Genomic DNA, 21,394 nt, shown 5'->3' with positions numbered 1-21,394 from the left:
GAAGCAACTTGATAGCAGCTTGAAACAGTAATAGCCCTAAAATAAAAACAAAAACACTAGCATGATAGACTAACACAAATTGAATCCCTGGTGTATTTCCATTTACAACTTCCCTTCTGGTGAAACAACTCAGTTAAAGAACAGGTTTCAAGTGCTAAATTAATATTTTTTTAAAGTACATTGAATGAATTAAATTGCTTCTAGTTACAATCTTTTATCCCAGATTTCAAGTGAGAGAGTTGTTAACCTAGCTATAAGCAGACTTAAAATAGGCGTTTCTTAAGAACCTGCTGACAGGATAAGTGCAGTGCTTCAAGTAAACCATTCTAATAGTTGGGCATTAAACATCTTATTTTACTTAAATGTGACTATTGTGGAAAATGTCCTTTGTGAGAGAACTGAACTTTGTACCATAACCAAATTCCACTGACACCATTGTGAGTGGTATTTCACAGGAAGCATATGTTCAATGCATTTGTTAATGCAGTTCTCAGTGTTTATGTAACTTTTAGGCTGGTCTGGCTGTAAGTATCAGGATTATAGGCTTGTGTGTGTAGCTGGAGAGTATAGTATTTAGTGAATGAAGTATCTGAATTTCCACATTTCCATATTCTCTATGGCAAATCTTTACCCCGGGGATAAAAATTGGGACTCAAGCCCAACCTCCTCCCCCATCAATTTTTCCCCCTGAAGAGACGGATTTGTGTCCTGCCTCCCCCACAACACATACACACATCTGGCTCAATCCAGACCACCAACACCCAGCCCATTTTCTCTGTTCTCCTCTGCACCCACCTTTGCAGTCCTGCTTGCCCCCCACCCTGAGTGCTCTTACCCAGTGCCACCCTGCCCCCCCTTTCTCAGCTGCCAAGGACCCCACTTAGCTGCAGCCCTGTCTATTCCCTACATTCCCACATTCCTCATTTCCCCCACCCACTCTGGTGAATGTTCCCAGTCACCCACCCACCTCCCTCCCTCCAGCTACCCTTACCCCTGGAAGACAGTCACCCTTCCCACTTTCCACATTCCAGATGTAGTCTCAATATCTGCCCCCCTGCCCACATCCACAGGACTTTTCCTGAGCCTTCCTGATCATGGAGGTTCTTCCACCATGCCCCTCACAGCCACTATCCCCATCCACCTCGCCCGCCTGCCTGCCACTGTCACAGCACACCCACGGACCTCCACAGTAACAATAGAGAGGGGAAGTGGGAAGTGGAGTGGCACGCCAGTGTCAGTGCCTGGATAACCAGAGGTAATTTCTGGGACTTTCCAGGATCCAATCAGAAGCCAGGAATGTTTTTTTTTATTAAAAAAAATTGGAATGTCCCAGTAAAAACAGGACGGTTGTGGGGTATGCTGTGGTGGTTTAGGCAGGTGTCATTTCAGTCTTCTAAAAAATTCTTGCTTCATATACCATATGTAACAAAGACTGCTGTGGAAGGCAAGAATTAGTCAGTTTTGTGTGCATGTTAGCTTTCCTGAAATATACCTTGTTAATTTCCACATTTCTATATTTCACATGGTTTAGTAAAGTGTCTTTTCAGTGTTTTAAAACTGGCTTCCTTTCGTTCCTTGCTATTGCAGCACTAAGACTGCTGTGGAGGGCTGTAAGCAGTGTCCTCAAGAATCTAAGGTAAAGGTAAAGGTACCCCTGCCCGAACGGGCCAGTCTTGACAGACTCTGGGGTTTGTGCGCCCATCTCACATCTATTGGCCGGGGGCCAGCGCTGTCCGAAGACACTTCCGGGTCACGTGGCCAGCGTGACAACGCTGCTCTGGCGAGCCAGAGCCGCACACGGAACGCCGTTTACCTTCCCGCTGGTAAGCGGTACCTATTTATCTACTTGCCCCCGGGGGTGCTTTCGAACTGCTAGGTGGGCAGGCGCTGGGACCGAGCAGCGGGAGCGCACCCCGCCGCGGGGATTCGAACCGCCGACCTTTCGATAGGCAAGCCCTAGGCGCTGAGGCTTTAGCCCACAGCGCCACCCGCGTCCCTGTCCTCAAGAATCTAATGTCTTCCAAATTGGCATGGCACCTGCTCATTCTGGCTCTTTCCATACTGGTGTGAAATCCACTGGGTGGTTTTCATGTACAAGCCCAGTTCAAATGGGTGAGGGCTGTGCAAGACCCCTGTAGTTGGAAAGTGTGTTCTCAAAAAAATTGAGAAAAGCAAAGTTGTTGTTTTTTGAATGCTTTATTGAAATTAAAAGAAACAAAAATCCAGAAATAATAAAAAATTACATCAAATCACATTTAAGTCTTCTTACGTCTGTGATGACTTCCCGCCACCCCATCATGCATCTACCATCTATTTCTTCAAGGGCACTTTCCGTTTTCATTTATTAATTTTCATTGATGACTTATTCTATGAGTTTCTACTGTACCACAGAGATCATTCAAGGCCTGCCATTGATGTCCTGTTATTGCGATGTTCCTTAAGATATTTTTTGTACATGTCCCATTCTTTAATCAGTATGTTCTGCTCAATTTCCTTGTCATTTTTGCCAGCTCAACGTATTCTAACAATTTGCTTTGCCACTCCAGTTTGGTTGGGATTGTGTCCCCCTTCCAGTGTGTAGCGATTAATATTCTTGCAGCTTCTGTGGCATACAAGAATATCTTACTCGCTGTTTTAGGATGTCTGAACCTAGTATACCCAAAAGGAAAGCTTCCGGCTTTTTAATAAAAGAGATCTTAAACATCTTTTTGAGCTCGTTATAAATTACCTCCCCAAATTTCTTTATTTTCTTATAGTTCCACATATATGTAGCATTGTACCTTCCGCTTCCCCACATCTCCAACATTTACTTGAGGTATTTTTATACATTTTAGATCGTTCTAATGGTCTTAAATACCAGCGGAATTGCATTTTCATAAAATTTTCTTTCAATACATAACACACGGTAAACTTCATATAACCCAGATCTTGAGCGCATTTAACCATTACTGATTTTACCTCCTCCTCCTTGACTTCCCAGACAAGAAGGAGTCTATGCATTTTAGAAAGAGTTTTTCCTTTGGAGTTAATTCTTTTTCCAATCTGGAAGGCTCCTTCGCAAAACCATTTCGTTTATCAAGTTTAAATATCTCATGGAGTTGATGATATTGTAACCAATCTTACAGATATACCCTAATTTCTTCAAAACCTTTTAGTTTCAGCTGATTTTCTTCCTCTTAACAATACTTTGTATGTTGGCCAAATCCCTTTCATATTTTTCTTCTTCACTGCCTGTGCTTCTAGGGGAGATATCCACCATGGGGTTTTGGGTTCAAGCAGATCTTTATATTTTGCCCAAACCATATATAGAGGTTTCCTTATAACAGGCTTTTGTGTACCTTGACCTTGTCGTAACCTAAGTAGGCATGCCAGCCATAACAGTTGTCAAACCCTTCTAGATCTAAAAGGGTTTCTAGATCTAAAAGGGTTCTAGGTCAGTATTTTGTAGTATACACCATTCCTGGATCCAGGAGAGACAGGCCACCTCACAGTAGAGTTTCAAATCTGGCAGGGAAAATTCCCCTCTTTAAGGTCAATTAATACTTTACGTTTAATCCTGGGCGAAAAGCAAAGTTTTCTTATATTCATGCTCAGGACCAGAGGTGATCTCTTAGTAGCCTCAGCCCAGAAGCGCTAGGACCCAGTATGGGTAAGAGGTGGGAGTATTTGGCCCTTACAGCTTCCACTGAAGCTGTAAATATTAAATGCAACTTTTAGATTTAGTCAATTAGTAGTTAATCTTTAGTTAGCAATCACATTCAGTTTTTGGTTTTTGCAGCTTAAGCCTCCATTTCTTTTTCAGAAATGTCAACCAGAATAGCCTCGCCTGAGTGTAAGAGTTATTACCAGAAAGGGAAAGCGTGAGGAATTGCTTTAAAGCTACATATTCTTTTTGCAGGTAGGCCCATTTTATTTTAAGCTTTTCTTTCACTTCCCTATTCCTAACATTGTTTCCTGTCATCCCAGGGTATATTGTGTCCTGCAGTATAGGAATAGGTGGTGAAAATGATAAAATATTCATTCCTTGGACACATGTCAGGTTAGTCCAGTGAGTGTAATAATAAGTGGAAGGTCAGAAAATAACGACTCTCTGTTCATGGTGCCTATAGAACATTTAATCAGCTTGCGGCACCATGTTGCCTTAAATGGACATCCACACACTCTCTCTATCCCAGCTGGTGGATTGGCCAGTGTCTCAGCTTGCCCAATGGCAAGTAGGCCCCCTTAAACATTAGACAGTATGTTAAAAATGTTAATGACATTTAGTAGCTTGAAAGTATAGTAGAAGTTCCAATATAGTAAAATTCTCCATGGACCATGGGAAAGTTTGTTTTGCTGGGCAGGTTGGGTCAACAAGTGCTTTCTTTTTCTTTTTTTCCCTGCCAGCAAATGGTTAACGAATGGCAGCCTCTGATTGGCTGGGGTTCCAGGAGAGGGGATTGAAAAGGAGGGGATTTGGAGAGACAGTTTAGTAGGTTGGGAGAGAGGAGGTTCTGGGTAGAAACATCCACTCAAAAGCTGTGTATCTGAAGAAGTGTGCATGCACACGAAAGCTCATACCAAGAACTAACTTAGTTGGTCTTTAAGGTGCTACTGGAAGGAATTTTTTTATTTTGTCAAAAGCTACAGAAAGGAGTCTCAGAGCGTAGCATGAAGGACAGTGTGTAGTGTCCTGTAAGGGTAATAGGCTAGGAATGAACTGGGAGGCTGAGCCAGAAGTGGAAGCTGTGAGGACACAGTCTACTTTGGTCTCCTTCCAGTTAGGAGGGGAGAGATTCTGCTACAAAAAGAGAAGACTCCCAAGCCAGTTAAGAGGGGTGTGGAGACCCCTTGGGTCTGTTACTTGGAGTACCTCAGGAGTAGGGTAGTCAAAGGGGTGTGTAACTGACAGAAAAGACCACCTTGTCTAAGAAGCAAAGTATTAAGCAGCAACAACTGAGAAAGAACTAAAGTAAAATAACATCATGATCTGAAGTATCCTATGTTTTACACACTTTGTGTCATAAACTTCCTTGGTTAAATAAAATCTCTCGTATATTTGATCAAATTCTGCCTGAGACTCCAAATTATTAAGTTTTCCCTCACACAAGTTCCCCACAAGATAATCTGGGGTAGTTTGTAGGAATTCATGGCATTGGTGTTCTGGGAGGTGGGTGCACTGTATTCAAGTGAGGGCACGCCCAAGGGTGCCAGGGGGGAAGTGCCATTGCGCCGTCGCAGACCCCAAGGTGGCACTGTCACATGCAAGCACGTGCTTTGAAAACCTTATTTTGTAAGGCTGCAACATTGGTCAGGGCCACCAGGTGACGGTGTTGCAGTAGAATGAATGGAGTTGGCCATTTTACTTGGGTTAAAAGCTGCTAACACACTCAAGGGGAGAAAGAAGAAGCCCAACTGTTTGGCCGGGGAGAGAGGGTGAGACCGGCCTGATACGGTGCTTTCTACTCTCTCATGCAGCACCCAAAGCAAGTGAGTTATTTGTTTGTTAAATCATTATTATACTTTTTTACTTTATGTTACTTTGTTTTACTTTTTGAATGACTCCCTTAAAGCGGAAACAGGAAGAATTGCCAGAGGCCCCCTGGACTGAGACCACAACAGGGTGAGACAGTTGCAAGGGGGAGTTAACATACCAAGGCATGACTAAGAGTCTTCCTGAAGCTCTCCAAAGCAAAGGAACAGACAAGAACATTTGATAACCTTCACAGCAAGGCACTTGAATTTGTAAATAAATGTAATGACAGGATTTCACAGTTGAATATGGATGAAAATCAAACATTGGAAATTGACTCTTTGGAAACAGCATTGCCAGTTAAGAAGCAGAGGAAGAAGAAAAAGATGACAAATGAGCTTATACAGGTGAAACTCAGAAAATTAGAATATTGTGGAAAAGTTCATTTATTTCAGTCATTCAGCTTAAAAGGTGAAACTAATATATGAGATAGACTCATGACATGCAAAGCGAGATATGTCAAGCCTTTATTTGTTATAATTGTGATGATTATGGCATACAGCTGGTGAAAACCCCAAATTAACAATCTCAGAAAATTAGAATATTAAATGAAATCAGCAAAACAAGGATTGCAAATAGAGCAATATTGGACCTCTGAGAAGTAGAAGCATGCATATGTACTCAGTACTTGGTTTGGGCCCCTTTTGCATCAATTACTGCCTCAATGCGGCGTGGCATGGATGCTATCAGCCTGTGGCACTGCTGAGGCGTTATGGAAGACCAGGATGCTTCAATAGCAGCCTTCAGCTCTTCTGTATTGCTCTGTCTCATGTCTTTCATCTTTCTCTTGGCAATGCCCCATAGATTCTCTATGGGGTTCAGGTCAAGGCGAGTTTGCTGGCCAATCAAGAACAGTAATCCCATGGGCACTGAACAGGGACGCTAAGCTCATGAATATGCAAATAAAGTGGCTCCGGCCCCAAATAGGGCAAGCCACACACCCCAGCCAGCCGATTGGCTGGCTGGGAGGTGTGGCCAGTCGGGATTCCCCTGTTCTCGCGGGGGCTGAAACGAAGCAGCGAGGCAGGAGCCCCCGCCCCCGGGGATTCCCTAATCTCGCGGGGGATGGCCGGGGCTCTCAGACTAGGGCGCGCGGCTGGCTGGCTGGCTGGCTGGCGAGGGACGGCGGTGGTGCACTGCTGGAAGGGCGCCCGAAATTATTGGGGGGGCTGAGCCTCAGGCCCCATGGAGTCGGCGCCTATGGCACTGAACCAGGTTTTGGTACTTTTGGCAGTGTGGGCAGGTGACAAAGTCCTACTGGAAAATGAAATCAGCATCCCCATAAAGCTTGTCTGCGGAAGGAAGCATGAAGTGCTCCAAAATCTCCTGGTAGACGGCTACGTTGACCCTGGACTTAATGAAGCACAGTGGATCAACACCAGCTGATGACATAGCTTCCTGTTTCCGCCTGCGCCATGGAATGGAGGTCTCCCTCGACATTGTAGGGAGAGACAGACAGAAATAAACAAAGAATAATGGGGGAACTCATTCGTTGACTTCCTCTCTGGATGGGAGAGGAACGGGGTCTCACCTGTGGAATGCCCTGCGGTCTGGCACTTGCTTCCGTATGGAATGTGAGGGCAGGCAAAGGCACCGGGTGCATGAAGCATTCTCACTGCCATGACCCCCTGATTCATTCCTGGAAGCAGAGGATATCCTTCTAATTGGGCTTTAATTGTATAGGCATGTGCTAGTGTCATAGTCCTGTGCCATAATTCCACTCTGCCGGTTGAAGTTTTCGGAAGTAGTACCCACAGGTGAAGACCACCAAAGACTGTGGGTTGGCCTGCGGTAACACTGCCCCTACTGCAACATCCAAGGCATCTGTTTCCACCACGAATAGCCCTGCTGGGTCAGGTTGCCGAAGGATGGGTTGTGAAGAGAATGTAGCTTTCATGGCGTCTAATGCCCCCTGAGCCAAACTGTCCCAGACAAACACGCTTTTTCCAAAGGAGGGCAGTCAGAGGCGCTGTCACCTGAGCAAAATGCAGGATGAATGAACGATAGCAGTTTGTAAACCCCAGCAGGCACTGCACCTCCTTGTGGTTATGGTGTCGTAGTCCTGTTCTGCCAGGCATGGCAGAGCTCAGTGGAGGGAGAAGCCAGCCAACCAGCCAAGTCTCAGGGGTGTGCTTGCCTGGAGGCAGAGTCTGTATACAAGGTCTGGTCCAATCCTAAAGTCAGGAGTATCTCGGTTCATGTAGTCAGACAATCCAGGGGTCAAGAAAGCTGAGGATCCAAGCTCACGAGAAGCAAGCAGCAGCAGCATCGTCTGGTCAGGAATGACAAATGTTGTTTCCAGTAACTGACTGAGGCTGCAAATGCGGCTTAAGAAAGCTGGAGCCAGCTGGTTCTCATAAGGAGCAATAAGGCTGATCAGCAGCAAGTAGAGTCATTTTGCCTTCTTCTCCATCAGGCTGCTGCTCAGCAGGTGAAGCCGACTCTTGGCCCAGGAGGCGATAAGACGACAAAAAGTGGAACATCTCAGCTACAAGGATTTAAAGGTTAGAATTGAGATAAGGTTTCATTCTGTGCCAGAGACGGTGGGGAGAGGGGAGCCTACAGTTGTTTTTTTCAGAGTTTTTCTTCTATGTTTCTGATTTGGCAACCCTCCAAAAATACAAAATATAATATAAAAAGTGAGGGTGGAAGAAACTGGACTAATAACATGACATTTAACATCAAACTGGAACTGCGTGTGTGAGAGGAATGGAAAGGAGAGAACGGGGAACATCACTCTTTAAAAAGGACTATGTTGGAATATAGACCAAAACCACCCCCACTCTCTGTTATTTTATAAGGAATGAGAAGGAGACTGAGACAATTTGGAATGTAATCTAACTGGAAAGATAACTGACTGTAAATTTTCAGCTGAAAAGAGGAAAGGAGTCTGCCAGCTCCAAGGTCAGAGGTTTCCTTATTAGTCATTGACAGTTTGGAATCAGACTGCTCTTCCTAAGTAGGAAAAAAAATTGCGAGGACAGTTTATTTGTTGGAACAGAGAGAGCTCTAACAAGCTCTTGAATCATGGGACGAAGTGATGCAGAGACTTTTGGATAACTCTGAGACAACCGCTTCTCCCGAGTCATGATGGGAAATATCAACATTTGGAAGAATGAAGGATACAACACCATTTATGGTTGGGACAACATCATGGCAGGGGGGAGGAAATACCACATGCAGGAAATATCTATGATTTCAGACTGTGTACCCCACTTGAAAGGGACGTGGGTGGCGCTGTGGGTTAAACCACAGAGCCTAGGACTTGCCGATCAGAAGGTCGGCGGTTCGAATCCCTGCAAAGGGGTGAGCTCCCGTTGCTCGGTCCCTGCTCCTGCCCACCTAGCAGTTCGAAAGTACGTCAAAGTGCAAGAAGATAAATAGGTACCGCTCCAGCGGGAAGGTAAACGGCGTTTCCGTGCGCTGCTCTGGTTCGCCAGAAGCGGCTTAGTCATGCTGGTCACATGACCCGGAAGTTGTACGCTGGCAGTGGTTGTCACCATTGGAAGCTAAGGCTCTGAAAAAGCTCAATATGGAGGCCAATTGGCCGAAATATTGGGAGATATTGGAACAAGAAGGAGACAGATTAAAGTTGCAGAGCTTTGAAAAACTAAAAAACAAAGTACGGGATTGGCTTCATTATTATCAAATAATGGAGGTTTATAATTTGGATAAGAAAATTGGGTTTCAGGTGGAGAAATCAAAATTGGAAACAGAATTGTTAGATCCAAAAACTAAGAATTTGTTGAGAATGTATAACTTGCTGTTGAAATGGAATACTCAGGATGAAACGGTGAAATCAGTTATGATTAAATGGGCTCAAGATGTTGGACATAACATCATGATGGCTGACTGGGAACAGTTATGGACCACAGGTATTAAGTTTACGGCATGTAATGCCTTAAGAGAGAATATAATGAAAATGATATACAGGTGGTACATGACACCAGTCAAGCTTGCAAAAATCTATCATTTGCCCGATAACAAATGTTGGAAATGTAAAGAGACTGAAGGTACATACTTTCACCTTTGGTGGACGTGCCCAAGGCTTAAGGCTTTCTGGGAGATGATCTATAATGAAATGAAAAAGGTACTTAAATATACCTTCCAGAGGCCTTTCTCCTGGGCATGGTCAGCCAATTGGTGCCAAAGAAGGATAGAACTTTTTTAATGTATGCAACAACAGCAGCAAGAATACTCATCGCAAAATACTGGAAGACACAAGATTTACCCACTCGGGAAGAATGGCAGATGAAAGTAATGGACTATATGGAACTGGCGGAGATGACTGGCAGAATCCGAGACCAAGGTGAAGAGTTGGTGGAAGAAGACTGGGGGAAAAATTAAATTTATTTACAGAAACATTGCAAGATCCAGGAATGTTAGAAGGATGTTGGAATGAAGCAATGTGGTTTTAGCAGAAATGATATAAAAGATTAGGTAAAAATTGATTTTTTAAGTGGTGAAATGAGAATGTAAAGTTATAGTACACTAAGATAAATTATTAGGATAAAAACTAAGCGGAAAGGATTTGCTGGAATATTTAATTGAACTAGAATACAAAAAAGGGAGGTGTGAGGAGGTCAGGGAAACAAGTAAATGAAAGATAAGACATGGAAAGATGGAATTGTTTTTAATTGTTTATATTTTGTATTTTCTGCTCTTTTTTATTTTTTATTTTTTATTTTCTTTTTCTTTTTCTTTTTTTTGTAACTTTTTTGAAACTCTAATAAATATTATTTAAAAAAGAAAAGAAAAAAGGAAGTTGTACGCTGGCTCCCTCGGCCAATAAAGCGAGATGAGCGCCACAACCCCAGAGTCGGCCACGACTGGACCTAATGGTCAGGGGTCCCTTTACCTTTACCCCACTTGAAACTCCATAAATTACTTAATATATTAACATGAATTGAAACCATAAGATTGTAGCTGTTGTATAAGGGATTACTGTCTTGAAGGGAATGTAATTGAAATTATTAAGATTTTGGAAAGCAGAAAAGAGAGCGTAACCCATCAAATCTAGCACGTGAGGTGACCTCTTTAACTAAATTGTATAATTCAGTATATAAATAATTGGTTTTAACAATTGTATTAATTGGATAAAATTGGCATTGTTATAATGAACTTGGAACGATACTGGAAAATCAATACAATATTTATTTAAAAGCATATAACGTCATCTGCACCCTATCAGTTCCTTGTCCAATGTAAGAGGACATTCTCAAAGCTAAAGATAATAAAGACAGGGCTAACAAATTCACTGTCTTAGGTGAACTTGGAATCATACATGTTGCTACACACTGAAAATGAATTGTTAGATGAATTGGATGCAGAAGCAATTACTGAACAGATCCGCACAGTCATCTAGTGAATTCAAACGGTAGCTCTGAATGTAGTGGACTGCATGAAATATGCCTGTGAATGTGTAAAATATTCCGTACAAGCAAACTATTTAAAAATATGCACCATTATTTAATATTTAAAAATAATTATTAAAAAATTCTATTATAACAATCTATGTTTATATTTAGGTAAAGGTAAAGGGACCCCTGACCATTAGGTCCAGTCGTGGCCGACTCTGGGGTTGCAGCACTCATCTCGCTTTACTGGCCGAGGGAGACGGCGTACAGCTTCCCGGTCATGTGGCCAGCATGACTAAGCTGCTTCTGGTGAACCAGAGCAGCGCACGGAAATGCCGTTTACCTTCCCTCCGGAGTGGTACCTATTTATCTACTTGCACTTTGACGTGCTTTTGAACTGCTAGGTTGGCAGGAGCAGGGACCGAGCTCACCCCGTTGCAGGGATTCAAACTGCAGACCTTCTGATCGGCAAGTCCTAGGCTCTGCGGTTTAGACCACAGTGCCACCTGCGTCCCTTATGTTTATATTTAGTATCTACTTTATACTGCCAGCAATATGTACAATATATGTACACTGTAATTACTAAAAACATACATTTATTTCACACAAAAATTAATTGTACCTTTTTCCACTTATGTATTTTTTGAAACATTTATTTCTTATAAAAATTAAATGCTAGCCTTATAGTCCTTCAGGGTCCCCTTGTACTTGACTTTCTCAGCATTTTCATGTGCTCCATCCACATAGTGCTTCATCTCAGTAAGAGCAGAACTTTCCAGTGAACAGGTGCTGTCACTCTCCAGTATACAGGCAATGGAAGCCGTGCTAAAGAACGCTACTTTGCCATTGGAATAGGCTTCTGTCCTTTGAGAGGGTGGGGCAAATGCTCCTTTTGTGTAGAAAGAGAACCTTCAATAAGAGCTCCCAAGGTGACGGTACAGTAAAAGAAATCTAAAAGCATTGCTTCTTCAGTAATCCTAGCACCATTATGCTGGAGTCACATGTAAGGATATTAAAAAATAAAGATACTGATAGAAAAGGCCTTTCAGAAAAAAGGCTCGTGGAGTCTGCTGCTTGGAAGCAATCAAGAACAATGCTCTAAATGTTACTTTCCCCAAGCCATAGAAGATGGTATCACTTTTCTCCATTTTGTATCAACATTTGGCTTTCTGTTATTATGGGCTTCAATATTTGGCTTTCTATTATTTGTGTTTCTTTCTAATGGCATTATAAGTCACAGCCACTAAGAAGGCTGGGCTTGCCCCCCCCCCCAATATGCTCCGGGAACGATGCTTTTAGGCTTGCCACTACTGTGTGATGCTGGGCATCATGTGGTGGCAGGCAGAATGGGTGTTGGGGTTCTGAATGCCAGTCCTGTGAGCACGGCAGAAGCCAGTCTTCATTCAGATGGAGAGCCAGAGGTGAGACTATGGCTGCGCAATGACACAGATATATGGGGTTCTTGTAGGCAAAGGCATTACGTTGCGAGATGGATAGAGCTTGTGATCCCTCTAGCTAGCAGACTATATATAAACCTGCAGTCAGCTATTTTCAGGGTAGTCTTATTTGGTAAAGGGAAAGTAATAAAGATGGGTGAACAGAAATCTCATCTAAATTCTTATGGCGCATACATAATATTGTTGAACAAATTCTAAAGTGTCTCTTTTTAGAGTGAATGCTTACTGAATTTTATAATTGTCGGGGGAAATGCTGCGTACCCTTAGTGGTATTTTATGAATTTCTAAAGTCTCCAAAATGTTTTGAGACAGCTGTTGCTGTTTAATATTGGAAATATTAAGTTTCTTCCACCATGTATATTCTAATTACATGAAAAAATGATATCAAAATGACTTTTATTGATGCTTTCTATTTTGGATGGATTAAGCACTGCTTTTGCAAACTTTTTCCATTGTGAAGCTATATTGGTCTGAACTAACAAATAAGCAGGGGTGATAGCAGTGGTATGAGAATAAGTAAAGATCAGGAAATAAATAGTCTATAAATAGGTAGCTTTTATTGCACAGTATGACGCTTAATTGTTATAGACAAGTGCTGCTGATCCTAATCTGTACTTGCCCTAATTACAGCAGGTGCTGCAATATGTTTTGTTATAATCAATGTTTTTGTTGAAGCTGGAGGTGTTTGTTTCTCCAAATCTGATAAGCCAATCATTTCCTGATCTAGAAAAGATAGCAAATTACTGAGCCCTGAATTTAACACACGCCGAGCACTAGCGCCCTTCTTTATTAAGGTATTACTTGGTTACGAAGCAAGTTTGATGATCAGAGAGAGATCTTTGCTGATACTAATTACAGCTCTAGAAAGAAACACAAATTGTAGGTTGCTGAAAATACCATTTTCACACATGGCAGTACCTTTGCATTTCTGTGCTGTCTGTATTGAGTGTGAGTCTTAAGCATGCAGCTGAGGCAATTTTAAAGCTAAGTTGTATTCTAGCCATTGTAGGTATCATGTCTGCATTACACTACTGGTTTTGGCGAATTATTTTGTTGTTGTTATTAATTAAATTTGTTAGTTGCTTTATCTGCCTGAAGGCACCCAAAAGCAACTTACAAAGCAACCAACAGACAGACAACAAGCCCCACAGAGATGCATGAAAACCTGAAGAAAGAGAAATACATTAAAAACACCCCACCCACTTCTAAAGGGGCACAGATAGTTAAAGGCCAACAACCTGGTTCTAGAGGAAAGTTTTTGCCTGGCACTTAATGAAGGCACCAGGTGAGCCTCCCTGGGGAGAGCCTTCCACAAATGGGGAGCCACTGCAGAAAAGGCCCTGTTCTTGCGTTTCCACCGTCTGGGCCTCTTGTGAAGGAGGAACGCGAAGAAGGGTGTCAGATGATGAGTGCAGAGTCTGGGTCAGTTTATATGGGAAGAGGCAGTCCTTGAGGTATTGCAGTCCTGAGCCATTTCATCTACCTAAGATACAGAGTAGCTGAGCCCCCACTCCATCCCCTTTTTTTTTATTTTATTTTATTTTATTTTTTGCTGTTACTTCAAGTCATGATTCAACTTCTCTGGCCCCATTCCTGGAAGAGAATCCTACATCATAACATAATAACAATCTGATGTCCTAGGAAGAAGAAAAGAACCTTATAGTTAAGATGAAAATTCTTTAAATTCATCCATTCCTAAAGGGTGAGGATTCTCTCCCCTCCCTCCCCCCCCAAAAAAATTGCTCAGCCCAAATACTGGACTGAAGGGGTAGCAATTAGTGTGGCTGCAAGAATTAATTTCATTCAGTTATTTAGCTGAATAAAAACTGCAGTGAAGCATGTGTTAATCTCACATGGAAAATGAGCATCTTTGTGTGTCATATTTGGGTCTTAATTGCTTTGTTAAAATTTACTTTTTTGGGGGGGAATTGAAACTTTATCATCTTTGTTCTTACTGTCATTGAAAGTAAATGGCTGTGGCTATCAGGATGATGGAAAAAAATAGTGCTGAATTAATACATACACACAGCACAATACTGTATATATCTACAGGATTGAATTGAATGGGATTAAGTGTATATAGATAAGTGTGTACATAGGACTGAAGCGTCACTAAATTGTTCCATTGTTCTGTTGGTGGGGAGGCTATAAATATATACAAATATAACAGCTTTCATCACTGGCCTTAACAATAAAAATATTATTGCTCTCATTGCTTTTTTTACATTTTATCTTTCATTTTATCATTTTACAAATATATTTAACAAAAAAACACACCTTTACACTATCAATTTGCATTTCCCTCAATTTCCCTCCCCTCCTTTCTCTGGTTATTTAGTTTATATCTTTTTGTTACTGCATACCCAGTTCAAGCCTGTTTACTATTTCCCCTTTTAATTCTCTTTACCTCCCTGCTCTCATTGCTAATTCATGGATAGAAGGACTATTCTATGCAAGTTTCTCCATCTACTACACCAAGATTTTCATTAAACACCTTAAACCTGACTGGAATTGTTAAGATTACTTGTTTTTGCCCACAGTGGATTGTACCAGTTGCAGGTGGTATCTCATTTTTCATGCTCTTCCATGTAAAAAAAAAAAAGGCCTTGCTAGTAGAAAACTAGCACATTGCAGACAAAGGGTTTAGCTCAAGACTCTCCTATTTGTGCTTATTACCTGTGTTCAGGAGGGAGGAGGAGTGATTGAGAAAAACAGAGACTATTAAGGGTAGGTTTCTTGCTGCATTCCCCAGCAATGTAGCTAGCTGCTCAGGTGCCCTGCTCCTGGGGGGCAGGACGAGTCATCCATGAGGGTGGATTAATTGGGATATCAATGAAAGGAGAAGCTGCAGAACTGTACCAGACAAGGAATCCCTGGGCTGACTTTTGCAAACCTTCCAAACCAAGGCTTAGTCCTAGAACCATTTTCATTTGTGGGTTTGTTTGAAATAATTTTCATTAAAAGATTTTCTTGGTTTACGAAAGTACGTGAATTGTTTTTTTTTTTTCAAGTTGAATTTGCTCTGTGATAGACCATTCACATGTTCAGGGATTCTTCCCTTGAAGCAGCCCTTAGCCTAGAGTTCTGCCATGCTTCAAGGATACCTTCTTTCTTCCAGGATCTCCTTTGTCCACCGCTGTGGCTCCTGCAGAAGCACTCTGTGTAAATAGAACAGGTAGGAGGATGGAAATATTTGCCTGGGGCTGGGAGAACACCCTCCAAGTTGAGTGTCAACAGAGAATGGGAGAAGAACCTTCCTGCATGAGAGCAGAAAGGAGATGCTCTAGTCCTGAAGTGGGTGGGCCAAGCTTTCTTTGGGAGCAATGTCAGGGCAGGGGCATTGGGCATCCATTCCCCACCTCTGCCAGGAGGACACCAAGTCCTTCCTTCACAGGGCTACGCTTCCAGAGAATGGTCTCCATCGCCCACAAGCTGATGGACACAGAACGAAACTCCAGGCCCCCCCCCCAGGTACGCTGCTGCATCCCCCCTCCGTCCTCCCAGCATGAGTGAATAAAAACCTGTGGAAGCCATTCTTCCTGTTAGTTTCAGGCTCCAGCTGCACCAGTAAATAAATACCTGATGCTTCCTGTTACCCCAGCAATGCAATCTGCATTGTTCCCAGATCCAAGGGAGTGTTCTGCATCCTTTATTCATTTTGTTGTTGTTTAGTCGTTTAGTCGTGTCCGACTCTTCGTGACCCCCTGGACCAGAGCACACCAGTCACTCCTGTCTTCCACTGCCTCCCGCAGTTTGGTCAGACTCATGCTGGTAGCTTCGAGAACACTGTCTAACCATCTCGTCCTCTGTCGTCCCCTTCTCCTTGTGCCCTCCATCTTTCCCAACATCAGGGTCTTTTCCAGGGAGTCTTCTCTTCTCATGAGGTGGCCAAAGTATTGGAGCCTCAGCTTCAGGATCTGTCCTTCCAGTGAACACTCAGGGCTGATTTCCTTCAGAATGGAGAGGTTTGATCTTCTTGCAGTCCATGGGACTCTCCAGAGTCTCCTCCGGCACCATAATTCAAAAGCATCAATTCTTCGGCGATCAGCCTTCTTGATGGTCCAGCTCTCACTTCCATACATCACTACTGGGAAAACCATAGCTTTAACTATACGGACCTTTGTTGGCAAGGTGATGTCTCTGCTTTTTAAGATGCTGTCTAGGTTTGTCATTGCTTTTCTCCCAAGAAGCAGGCGTCTTTTAATTTCGTGGCTGCTGTCACCATCTGCAGTGATCCTGGAGCCCAAGAAAGTAAAATCTCTCACTGCCTCCATTTCTTCCCCTTGCACCAATTTATGCTTGATCTCCACCTCCAAATACTTGCAATGTGATTCTGGGATTGTAGGTTCTTCTCTGCTGTATATACATTCTTCTTTCAAACTATAAATGGATAGGATGAGTGTTTTCACTGACTGGTTGTCAAAGCTTTTTGGGACTTAAAAACATCTTCCAAAGATTAATATTTCACCCAAGGCTCTTCCTTTGCCTTATGCAAATATTTTTGTGACCATATAACAAATAGTATTTTATTTGTAACAGAAGAAAAACAAAATAAAAATGTATAAATGCACATACAAGCCTCTGATCTCTGGAAAAGAGCTGTTGGTATTATTGAATTATTTTTAGCTTGGTAGCAGTGAATAAATATTATCTAGCTCTTTATACTCGAAACACAGTAATTTTTACTTCTGAGTCTTACTCCCACTGTCACAGTTAGTCACTTGCTTTGTAAATTCAGTCAGTGCTGCTTATGTAGAGTATATGCAAAGCTTGTATTTCTTTCTTCTTCTTTTTACAGATAGGAAGGTAATGTAATGGAACCATAGTTTTTTGGAAACTCTGGAAGGGGAGATCCCCTCCCTCAACATTTGCTGCCTGAACTCATTCACTTTTGCACTAAACTAGGTGCCACATTCGCTTGGTGGAAATCTATCAGAGAGCACATTTCAAAAGAGGATGGGACCAGACACACACTTAATGGCACATTCTTAACACAGAGAAACACACTAGGACAGTAGGAAAAATGCAGGACCCCATGACACTTCTCTGCGCTAACAAAAATACAGAGGTCGGAATTGTTGGCATGTCCATGATGAAAGAAACTTGGATCATTGCTGCTAACTCATCTTGCCTGAATGTGGGCTTCACATAATTACTGTCCATTCTGTCCTGATGGCCAGTTTTCTTGTAAGAAGCTTTCCACAGAAGCTTCAAGAGCTGCTGCGGTTTGTCTTGGTCACGTGTGAAGAGGGAATATGCTCATTCTTCCAGTTTGGAGGTCAGAAGACATCTCTCCCGGCAACGTGGAGACATGGAGAGCAGATACCAACTCTGCTTCTCCCCAGTTCTGTGTAGCATGCAAAGCAGCTCTGGCTGTGTCTCTTGTAACTTGATGATTTGTTACTCATTGAATAGATCCACATTATTATTATTATTGTTATCATTTTTTAATTGAGCACTGCTCATGTAACAAAACTGTTCAATTATTGAGTTAATGAGCAGGACAAACTATCCGAAACCAACCTTCCTCTGCAGAAATTCCATTTTTAACTTGCTACAAAGTTCTGTTGTGAAAATATTTTATACCATTGTGTGTTGCTGCTGAGTCTGCCTCTCTCAGCATAATCAAAACACATGGTTAAGGAGGAGATTGACATGTGGCTTATGAACACTGTAATTAGTTCTCCTTCCTACCTCTAAGCAGTAATTAAATCTGCTACTTCTGCTCTGTTGATTCATTTTACTTCACTGTTTAATGGCTCAGCTGAGAACATCTTTATCTCTACATCTGAAACATTTTATTCAGACAAAGAAAATAGCATAATCCACTATTTCCCCCAAGAACATGTTAAAGGAAAGAACTGTAATGCAATATGATTTGACAGTGGTGACTTCTTGCTTATCAAATGAAACATATTAAAGGGATATGTAGTGTGGAAGGCAAATTTTCCACATGTAGGTTTTTTCCTCCTAGTTTCTCATGTCAGATTTTGAACCCAAATGCATCTAATTTTGAGCTGCCCTTCAGAGTCATAAATTAAATGGAGAGAGTGTTTAGAATAGTAGTAACTATACAGTATGTAAAGCAGGAAATCTGATTGTTCCAATGACATCACAGATTTCTTTTTTAAATGTTACTTTAAAAAGGGATATCAATGGGCAAGAGAAATCTGTATACAGGAACATGTTTCATTGTTTCGACCATCATCTTCCCTACGAGGAGAAAGGCTTTTTATTTTTTTAAAAAAATTAAGATTATAAACAGAACAAAAGTGAAAAGCAGATCATATATGAAAACTTGTCCCTCCTTCTCTAAGTAGCAGAGAGTTTCAGGGGTAACCTTGGACAGGATTGCTTTCCATGTTAGGAGAGTCTGCTGGAGAGTTACCAGTTTGCAAGTTGAACTGAGCCATTTGATGCCAGTCTTGCAAAAGCAACCCTGTGCCGCTGTCCAAAGCTTGCTTTCACAATCCCACTGGAAAAGCCAGACTTCTTTCCCCTTTTCTGGCTTCATTCAAATGTCCACGTTGCTTCCTTCAGCGCCATTCAAACCGGTGATGTGCTTCTACTAGCCTGTCTGAGAAGGCAGCCCCTTCCTTGCACAGTCATAGAAACAAAACTTCATTTTGTATTACACGCTGAATATTGAATGCTTTTAAATAATATTTTCAACTTGGAAGAGAACACTTGAGCCAATTTCCTTATAAAGACAATTGATTTTTTCTGTTTTATTATGAAAAACATTAAAAGTAAGATAGAGATGTAATACCGAAAGAACTACACTGAAAATCCACATAAAAATATAGAAAGGAAAGAAAAAGTTTGTATAATCTTCATTGAAAACTTCATATCAATATTAAGGTCTTTTCACTGTGCAGTTTTTTTGTTCTAGCTATATCACTTCATTAACCTGAGAGACCTGCATTTTTGCTTATTTCATAAGTTCCCTGTATTTTATAAATTTATGATATTTTCATCATTTTGTACACTGCTATTATATTTTTATGAGTGGGCAGGTTACAAATACTCTCTATAAACACAGAGCCCATTTCAGCCACCCATTTAAGCACAAAGCCCCCACTTTAAATCTCTCATCAGCCACACACTTGCCGTTGGCAAGTCGCCATCTCTCATCCTCATCCTTTCTCCCTACCTATGTATATAGTGATGTAATACCTTTCACGCCTGTTTTAAAGATTACTAGGAATATGTACATCAAATGCTTTGAATATTCTGAAGCGCCACGTAAATCATAGAATCATAGAATCATAGAATCATAGAGTTGGAAGAGACCACAAGGGCCATCAAGTCCAAATGAAAAGTATTATTTGTTCAGACAACATATGTTAGGAGGGTATGAGTACTGAGTTAGTACTTATATCTGTTTTTGGGGGTGGTGAACATTTTGTGATTGCCAACGGAACAAGTGTACTTCATAACAGATTTGTGAGATATGTGCTGATGTTTTTAATATTTTCAGACTCATACTAAGACTGAAGATTGTTCTGTGTTTTGCTCCAAGCATTGCCTGACATAGGATCTAAATAGGGAGTTTGTGACTTTCTGATTTTACAGTGGTACCTCGGGTTACATACGCTTCAGGTTACAGACGCTTCAGATTACAGACTCCGCTAACCCATAAATGGTGCTTCAGGTTAAGAACTTTGCTTCAGGATGAGAACAGAAATCGCGTGGCGGCAGCAGGAGGCCCCATTAGCTAAAGTGGTGCTTCAGGTTAAGAACAGTTTCAGGTTAAGTATGGACCTCCGGAACAAATTAAGTACTTAACCCGAGCTATCACTGTAACTGATAAGCAACTTGCCAATGTTTGGCCATTTCTGTTCGTGAAGCATTACTGAATGAACGTGAGCGGACTCTGTTTTAGAAAATGCACTGAAAGAACTGGCACTCATCATTTGATGGATCTATTTTACTGTACAAAATGTGAAAGATATTATGCGTTCCCGCCTGCCTGGCACCTGTCCATACAGCCTGAAATTTTGCCAAGCCAAAGTCTTGCTGCGTGTACGGCTTTACCCCAATCTTGCAGGGTTTGGAGCTTGTGGGTACCTTCATATGTTTAGCTATGTGCACTAGGGCTTCCTTTGTTCATACATTCATGCTGTACACATGGACACCAGGAGGTGGGGCAACCCAGCATGCAGATTTGGCATGCAAATACTTCTGAATATGGCTACATTACACTGCAGATCCAAGCTTTTTCTTCATAATAGCTGTTGGTATCTGTCTGCCTTGGGAGACAATGGAGGAGTGCACCTTTGGGACTGAAGTCAAACCATGGGAGAGTTACAGCACTTGCTGTGGCTATAGAGACTGATAAGGGAGAGACATGTTTTGCTGCATCTGGGGCAGATGAAGGCATCCAGCAGTGAAGCTGCAGTTGCACCATGACATTTCTTCTCTCTGCGCTCCTCCCAGCAGTCATTTCTCCTCTGGTCTCTAGTGTACATACATGACCTGACTGTCTCCAGGCACTGCAGTCATCTGCAAGGGAATAGAAGATGGCAGGATCCCGAAGGATGTGCTCTATGGAGCTGGCTTCAGGGTTGGCTTCATATGGTGGGGTTGATGTTGCCCAGCCTTCACATCACATTTGCAGACATCTTTGTAACACAGAGTTGGTCAGCCAATGGGCTTGTTGCCTGAAGCCAGCGCCTCATAGAACACATCCTTGGGGATCTTGCTATCTCCCGTTCTGTGGACATTACCAAGCCAGGAGTACAAACATGCTGCGAATGTGGGCTTGGGAGAGCACATCTTTATCTGAGACTCTGTCCTGCCATGTGACGTCCACAATCTTCCTGATCCTGAGGCATCACTCTTGGCAGTTACAAGTTGCCCACAACTCACTTCCATGAGGCATCATGCTCAATAGTCTATGGTTAAATCATACATGTTTTGGGTGCTTTATTGGACTTTGGCAAATAATTATTACACAGAAATAGATAACCCCCCTCTCAAAAAAACAACCATCTGCTGTTTTTATTTATTTATTTGGTGCTTTACGGGTTGAGCAAGCCACTGCCCCTGGAGGCTTGTAGCCTAAA

At 42.1% G+C, this 21,394-nt stretch overlaps 1 protein-coding gene across 9 annotated transcripts in view; it reads left to right on the top strand.

Moving 5' to 3' along the window:
* The window catches only part of LOC309516258 (poly(rC)-binding protein 3-like), a 185,549-nt gene that overhangs the window by 67,163 nt on the left and 96,992 nt on the right, over positions 1 to 21,394 (top strand). The window contains exon 2 of one of the 9 annotated variants that reach the window (XM_082195000.1): positions 3,803 to 3,898. The exons of 4 other annotated variants lie outside the window; for them this stretch is intronic. The gene's annotated coding sequence lies outside the window, so the exon portion shown is untranslated. Of the gene's footprint in view, positions 1 to 3,802; positions 3,899 to 5,351; positions 5,470 to 12,268; positions 12,291 to 15,444; positions 15,502 to 21,394 lie in introns of those variants that run through there. 4 more of the 9 variants (XM_082194990.1, XM_082195003.1, XM_082195005.1 and 1 more) reach the window with 4 other exon arrangements.

This window comes from Podarcis vaucheri, assembly GCF_965113315.1.
Source record: "Podarcis vaucheri genome assembly, chromosome: 13".
NCBI lineage: Eukaryota > Metazoa > Chordata > Lepidosauria > Squamata > Lacertidae > Podarcis > Podarcis vaucheri.
This window is presented reverse-complemented; position numbering and strand designations above follow the sequence as displayed.